The sequence below is a fragment of the Trichechus manatus genome, unplaced genomic scaffold, assembly GCF_000243295.1.
Source record: "Trichechus manatus latirostris isolate Lorelei unplaced genomic scaffold, TriManLat1.0 scaffold00090, whole genome shotgun sequence".
Lineage (NCBI taxonomy): Eukaryota > Metazoa > Chordata > Mammalia > Sirenia > Trichechidae > Trichechus > Trichechus manatus.
In genome coordinates, this window is record NW_004444026.1 from 2,853,051 (window position 1) to 2,861,484 (window position 8,434).

Sequence of the window (8,434 nt, forward strand, 5' to 3'; positions counted from 1 at the left end):
GGCACCATCTAGCTGTACTGGACTCAGTCCGGTGGAGGTCTTGGTTAAAGCTGCTCTTCTAGCACTCTTTTTCATCTTAGTAAAGAATTGCAATCTCATTCTTTCCAGGTTCTCATGCCAATAATTTTAAAGTCACTGTTGACTCCCTGTCTCTCATACCTCACAACCAATCTCCAACAAATCCTTTTGACTCCACCTTCAATTATGTAGAGACTCCAACTACTTCCACTTCCTCTACTGATAATACCCTGGTCTGAGCTACCCTCATTTCTCACCTTGATTATTGCAGTAGTTTCTTAACTGATCTCCCTGTTTCAGGCTTGGCCTTCTTTCAGCCTCCCCCATCCCTGCCACTCCCAGATGACAGAAGAAAAGGAGGGAGCAACAAATAACCAGCTCTCACACATACAGCTAAGAGGCACAGAATAGAAAGGCAAAAAGTTCCCTCCATATTAGAGAAAATAGAATGTGCACAGAAAGCAGCCTAAGAATGTTTTATTCTTATAAAAAGAAGAATACCTTTTAAAATGACTAATGAGATAAATCCACTCTCTTTGTGAGTTTTGTTTACTTCTAGGGGATTAGACAATTAACATACTAACTGTAAAAAACGCACGCCATAAAAAGAATTCTGTAGAAAGATTACATCTTATTTAGGGAGATAAGGTTTGAGGAAAATCTGTTTAAGAGGATCTTAAAAGCTAAAAAAGAATTTCTATGTGCAGAATGGTTAAGAGTGTGACAACTGGAAGAGGGAATAGCATACGAGAGTAAATGCTTGGAGGCAAGAAAGCCTAGGAGTACTCACAGAACAGCTAGTCAGCTGGTTAGGGGAGAGAAGGCAGGGAATACTTGTTGAGCACCTGCTCTGTGATGGACATTGTAATGGGCACTTTATTTAGTTCATTTATTTGATCTTTACAACCCCTCCGTGAAGTGGGTGTTGTCTACATTTTACACATGACGGACCTGTGACTCAGAGATGCTAAGCGAAAATAATAGCAATGATTTTTTTAAGCATCTGGGGTGGTATCAGAGTCCTTGGGTGGTGCAAATGGTTAACGAACTCGGCTGCTAACTGAAGGTTAGAGGTTCAAGTTTGCCCAGAGGCTTCTTGTTAGAAAGGCCTGGCGATCTACTTCTGAAAAATCAGTCATTGAAAATCCCCATGGAGCACAGTTCTACTCTGACACACAAGGGGTTGCTGTGAATTGGAATTGACTCGACAACTGGTTGGTAGGTTGTACAATGGTATCAGGCACTATACCAAGTAGTTTACATACCCTTTCTCTATACTCTGAAAACAAACCTACAGTGTGAATACTATGATTTCCGTTTTGCAATTGAGGAAACTGAAGCTCAGAGAGCTTAGATAATTTTCTCATGTTTAAAGAACTATGAAGTGAGGATTTGAACCCAGGCCTACTATTTGAACCTAGGTCTCTTTAATGCCAAAGTACATATTCTTTTTTTTTTCAGTTGTCCCTTAGGTGAAAATTTGCAGAGCAAATTAGTTTCCCATTCAAAAACTTACATACAAATTGTTTTGTGACATTGGTTGTAATCCCAGCAAAGTGTCAGCACATTCCCTCTTTCCACCCCGGGTTCCCTGTGTCCAGTAGTCCAGTTTTCCTGCCTTCTTATCTTTGTTTTTGGGTAGATGTTGCCCTTTTTGTTTCGTATACTTGATCAAACTAAGAAGCGCATTCTTCACATGTGTTATTATTTGTTTTAGAAGCCTGTCTAATCTTTGGCTGAAAGGTGGACTTCGGGAGTGGCTTCAGTTCTGAGTTAGCATGGAGTCCAGGGGCCACAGTTCAAAGTACATATTCTTTTCATATCACCACGTTAATGGGATCTCAAGGATGTAAGGGAATGTAATGGGACATAAGGAAATGCTGGAGAGGTTGGTTAACACCATATTTGAAGGGCTCTAAGTGCCATGATGGAGCTCTGGTGGCACAGTGGTTAAGCATTTGGCTGCTAATCAAAAGGTCGGCAGTTCAAATCCACTAGCCAATCCTTGGAAGCCTTAGGGGGAAGTTCTACTCTGTCCTGTAGGATCTACTATGAGTCAGAATCGACTCGACGGCAGCAGGTTGTTTGGTTTTGTAAGTGCCAGGATAAACGATTTCTGTTTAACTCTTTAGGGAACCATTGAGGGTGGACTTAAACTCAAAAGTGAACTCTAGTTAGATTACCTACGCATGAGGATGAAGGTTGGACTGCAAAACGTGAAGAAATCCAGGCTATCACAGTTAAGGAATAAGAGGACAATTATGTTAGAATATTATTATTATTATTTAGTCATTTAACTTACAAATAAATATTAATCACATAGATAATGCCTTTGTAGATGTATAATATTAAAAAAATACAGAATATAAAATTACATATACAGGATAGTATCAAATATATAAAATAGCTTGCATAGAAGGATAAAAATATAACCAAAACTTTAACAGTGGTTATGTTTGTGTGTGCAATATGAGCGACTTTTCTATTCCTTTTTTTGTGTTAGTTATTTATTGTTACATAAGAAATTGTCCCCAAATTGGGCAGCTTAAAGCAACAAACATTCATTTAGCTCAGTTTCTATGGGTCAGGAATCTGGGTGTAGCCTAGCAGGGTGCGTCTAGCTCAAGGTCTTTCATGAGATTTCACTCAACTTGTCTGCTGGGTTACAGTCTTATCTGAAGGCTCGACTATGGAATATCTGCTTCCAAGCTGACTCAGATGGTTTTGGGCAGAACTTGGTCCTTGCCATGTGGGCCTCTCGATAGGGTTGCCTCAAAACATGACAGCTGGCTTTTCCCAGGACAAGCGATCCAAGAGAGAACAAGAGAGAGCATTCAAAATAGATACCACATTCATTGTATAACCTAATCTCAGAAGTGACATCCTGTCACTTCTGCCGTATTCCTTTGAAACCAGCCAGTAAGTCCAAATAAGGGGAGGGGATACACAGGATGTGAGTAACAGGAGGTAGGGATCATCCCAAGTCATCCTAAAGGTTACCTACTATATTTTCATTTTTGTACTTTTCAGTTGTTGCACAATTTCTATATTCCTTTTTAAAATTAGTTTTATTTATATAATCAAATCAATACAGGTACATGGCTTACAAAGTAAAATAGTGCAATGGTGTCCAAAGAGGCACAGACACACACCCCAGTGGCAAATCACAAATATATTTAAAACAAGGTTCATTAGTACATTGGCAGACAAAGAAGCTTCAGAACTCACATGATCCCCTAACTCTCATTTTCCCACCTAGAACTGCGCTTGGCCTGGGCACAGGAGTTCCACAGTACAGAAAGAGCTTCGGGAGAAGGATCCCACGCTGTGTTGTTTTACATATTTATAGGGAGTTAGAAGGTGGCAGGGAATGCCATCTCAACTAGGTAATAGTGGGATTTTCATGAGGGGAAGGAAATGGAGAGCCTTTGAAGCCAGAGGCCTCCAGTTCTTCTGTGGAGTTAATTCAGGTCTGCTCAGCTAGGTTCTGGATAAGTTACTGATGTGGAGCAGGGGTGGAGGAAGTGAAGCTCCAGGGCCATCTCAATTTGTCTCTCTTTATATTACAAGGATTATAATGAAAAAATGTGGTCATCTTGTCTTCCTCTCCAAGTCCCACACCCCAAGGTCAACGACTTGCAAATCTTTTCGGTATTTATTCTAAGATTTACTTTCTATTCTTTGTTGCTTTTTCTTGACTCATCCACTTTTTGACTTTACCTATGGATTTCTTATTATATAGGATAAAGGTTGAGTACTCTTTCAGCCTCCCCATTCTCCTCTGTGCTTCTGTTGTTATTAGGTGCCATGAGTCGGTTCCGACTTACAGTGACCCTATGTACGATAGAATGAAGCACTGCCCAATCCTGTGCCATCCTCACAATCATTGTTATGTTAGAGCCCATTGTTGCAGCCACTGTGTCAGTCTATCTCCTTGAGGATCTTCCTCTTTTTTGCTGACCTTCTACTTCACCAATAATGATGTCCTTCTCTGGGGACTGGTCCCTCCTGATGATATGGACAAAATACGTGAGACGAAGTCTTGCCATCATCACTTTTAAGGAGCATTCTGACTGTACTTTTTCCAAGACAGATGTATTCATTCTTCTGGCAGTCCATGGAATATTCAGTGTTCTTTGCCAACACCATAATTTGAAGATGTCAATTCTTCTTCAGTCTTCATTTTTCATTGTTCAGCTTTCACATGCATATGAGGTAATTGAAAATACCATGGCTTGGGTCAGGTGCACCTTAGTCTTTAAGGTAGCTTCTTTGCTTTTAAACACTTTAAAGGGGTGTTTTGCAGCAGTTTTGCCCAATGCAATATGTCATTTGATTTCTTGACTGCTGCATCTGTGGGCATTGGATGTGAATTGAAGCAAAATGAAATCCTCAACAACTTCAATTTTTTGTTTATCATGATCTTGCTTATTGGTCCAGTTGTGAGGATTTTTGTTTTCTTTATGTTGGGATGCAATCCATAATGAAGACTGTAGTCTTTGATCTTCCTCAATAAGTGCTTCAAGTCCTTTTCACTTTCAGCAAACAAGATTTCATCTTCTGCATATTGCAGGTTGTAAATGAGCCTTCTTCCAGTCTTGAAACCATGTTCTTCATACAGCCCAGCTTCTCGGATTACATGCTCAACATACAGATTGAATAAATATGGTGAAAGGATACAACCTTGACACACACCTTTTCTGATTTTCAACTGTGCAGCTTCCTCTTGTTCTGTTTTCTGTCCTTCTATCTAGTTAATATCACAATTAATGTTAACTTAATATTCAGTCTTCGTTCATCTTTTCATCGGTATTTATTGAGAGCATACTATGTGCTAGGATCTGTTGTAGGTTCTGGGAATTCAGCAGTAATCAAAACAAAGGCCCTAAGCTGATGAAGTTTGCAATGATCAGCTAAAACATGTTTACTAATGAGCCAAGTAATACGCTATGATGGCGTTTCCATTTTTGTACAAATTTCTGTTTGTTCTGAATAATTAATAATTAATTAACAATTAATAATTACTTTTTGTTTGTTTGCTTGGATTTCTGTGTATCCAAACCATTCTTCCCTCAGTCTTCAATAGAACTAGAAAACCCCACTCCATTATTTCTCAGCTGGTCAAAATGTACCAGCTAATCTATTAGCTCTTCTTCTTCTGCTCCTCTTCCTCATCTTGTTTTCCTGTTCTTCTTCTTCTTTTTTTTTTTTTTTTTAAATATATGTAGGTTTTAGATCTTTCTTTTTCTTACTATGGCTTTATTTCATTCTTTAACCTGAGCGCTCAGTTAAGAATTGTGCCATTCATTACTAGGAAAGTTACTAGATTAAAATAATAATAATTTCGTTCTCTGCATGTTCTTATTCTCTTTATAGCATTCCTATTAGTAAGAGATTAGACTTCCTGGGTTGGTCTTCTAGTTTTCTTAGATTTTCTCTTTTGTTTTTTGTATTTTTGTACATTTTAAAAATATTTTCTGGGAGATTTCTTGGATTTATTCTCCTAAATGCTTTATTGAATTTTTTACTTAGGTAGCCATATTTTTAATTTCAAAGAGTTTTTTCTTATTCTCTATTCTGTTACTTCTTTCTCATTTTATCTGTTCTCATTCACTAATGCAATATATATCCCTTATATCCTTCTGAAGATATTAAAATAGTTTCCATTTCTTCCTCTTCTAATAAAAAAAAAAACTCATTGCCGTTGTGTCAATTCCAACTCATAGCGACCCTATAGGACAGACTAGAACCGCCCCCATAGGGTTTCCAAAGAGCAGCTGGTGGATTCAAACTGTCAACCTTTTGGTTAGCAGCTGAGTTCTTAATCATTGTGCCACTAGGACCCCTCCTCTTCTAAAAACTTGAAATACGTGTTGCTGTTGAGTTGATTCTGACCCATAGCGACCCTGTAAGACAGAGTAGAACTGCCACATAGGGTTTCCAAGGAGCGGCTGGTGGATTTGAACTGCTGACCTTTTGGTTAGCAGCTGAGCTCTTAACCACAGCACCACCAGGGCTCCCCTATTCTAATAGAAGACGTCTTTCCAATTTCTTCCATGATAATGGCCTACGTAGATTTTCCACTTTTTCTTGGGTCACTTTTTGTAATTTACATTCTGCCTGGAAACTTCGTGTTTCATCTAGGTCTTCAAATTTGCTGCCACACCATTGCATGGAAAAAAAGTGTTTTGTTTTTTTAATTTTCAATTTCTCCTGTATCCTGAGTTTTCTTTTTCACTCTTAACGCTGGTCCATTTTACTTTCACCCCTTTTTCCTTGATCAGGCTTGCAAGGAGTTTATACATTTAATAGCGTTTATTATAATGTTTATCTTTTTACTGTCTACATTTCGATTTCATTCATTTTAATTTATTGTTATTTTCTTGTTCATAATTTATTTTTTCTAATTTAGTAACAGAAGTAGTTAACTTCTTATATACTTAATCAAGAGACTTTTTCTGGAGTTGGGAGTTGGGGTTAAGGTTTTATATCAATATATTAACATGAAAAAATATTAAATAGTAAGCTAAAAAATGCATCAAGTCCAATTAACTAAATGCACCATGTTCACGAGTCATTTCATAGTCATTTCTATGTATCTGTGTGCTGAAAGGGCTAAATGGGGACTGGGTTGCAGTTAGTGGGTAGCTTGGCAAATGTGGGAAGAGATGGTCAAGGGTACTTAGTAAGGAGACCAACGGAAAGGAAAGAGGAGATTTTGACATCTACGTTGGGTGGAGGCTCTTCAGGAATTTCCAGTTGATGAAATCATACAAACAGGACAATAGGGAATTAGAAATAATTAAGTAACAGTAATTTAAAACTGAATATGGAGGGGAAAAGAACATTCCTCTCTATCGTATGCAATTACTATCATTTACTTGTGACTGATAGTTTAACAATATTATTGGGAACGTTTTAAATTAGAAAATGTTGTAATATTTTCCCCAAAGCATTTGCAAGCATTAGGAAAAGACCATGGAAGATAGTACAGTTTCTAAATCCCGTCCTGTGTTTTTACTCTTTGTATTATCCTTATGATCTTAATTGAGGTGTTTTTTTTGGGGGGTGTCATGGATTGAATTATGTCCCCCTAAAATATCTGTCATGATTCCCAGTACTGTATGATAGTCTGCCATTTTATCATCTGATGTGATTTACCTATGTGTTGTAAATGCTATCACTGTGATGTAATAAAATGGAATAGTAGCAGTTATACTGATGAGGTCTACAAGATTAGATAGTGTCTTAAGCCAATGTCTTTTTAGATATAAAAGATAGAAGGAAGCAGAGAGACATGGGAATATCATGCCAAGAAAGCGGTGCCAGGAGCAGAGCACGTCCTTTGAACCTGAGCTTCCTGTGCAGAGAAGCCCCTAGACCAAGGGAAGATTGAAGACACGGACCTTCCTCCAGAGCCGACAGAGAAAGCATTCCCCTGCAGCTAATGCCCTGGATTTGGACTTGTAGCCTACTAGACTGTAAGAGAATAAATCTCTTTGTTAAAGCCATCCACTTGTGGTATTTCTGTTACAGCAGCACCAGATGACTAAGACATGATGAGAGGAATCGGTTTTTAAGTGAGAATTTCTAATATATCCTCAAATATCAGTCTTGTTTTGCTCTTCAGAACATTGGAGAAAATGAAGCTTTCATGTCAGAATCTAATTTTTCGTTTGTCAGTTTGGCCAATGGTTTATCGATTTTGTTGATCTTTTCAAAGAACCAGCTTTTGGTGTTGTTAACTCTTTCAATTGTTTTTCTATTCTCTATTTCATTTATTTCTGCTCTAATTTTTATTGTTTCCTTTCTCCTGGTGCCTAAGGGCTTCTTTTGCTGCTCTCTTTCTATTTGTTTGAGTTGTAGGGTTAATGTTTTGATTTTGTCCCTTTTTTCTTTATGGATGTGTGCATTTATCACTATAAATTGACCACTGCTCTTGCTGTGTCCCAAAGATTCTGGTAGGGTGTGTTTTCATTTTCATTTGATTCTGTGAATTTCTTTATTCTGTACTAAATTTCTTCTATAACCCAGTAGTTTTTGAGCAAGGTGTTGTTCGGTTTCCATGTATTCGATTTTTTTTTCCCCTTGCTTTTTCTGTTATTGATTTCTACTTTTATGGCTTTATGATCAGAAAAGATGCTTAGTAACTTTTTTTTTTTTTAGTACACATATTGTTTTATGACATTGGTTAACAATTCCCACAACGTGTCAGCACTCTCCCTTCTCGACCTTGGGTTCCCTATTACCAGCTTTACTGTCCCCTCCTACCTTCTAGTCCTTGTCTCTGGGCTGATGTGCCCCATTAGTCTCGTTTTGTTTTATAGGCCTGTCTAATCTTTGGCTGAAGGGTGAACCTCGGGAGTGACTTAATTACTGAGCTGAAAGGGTGTCTGGGGGCCATACTCTCGGGGTT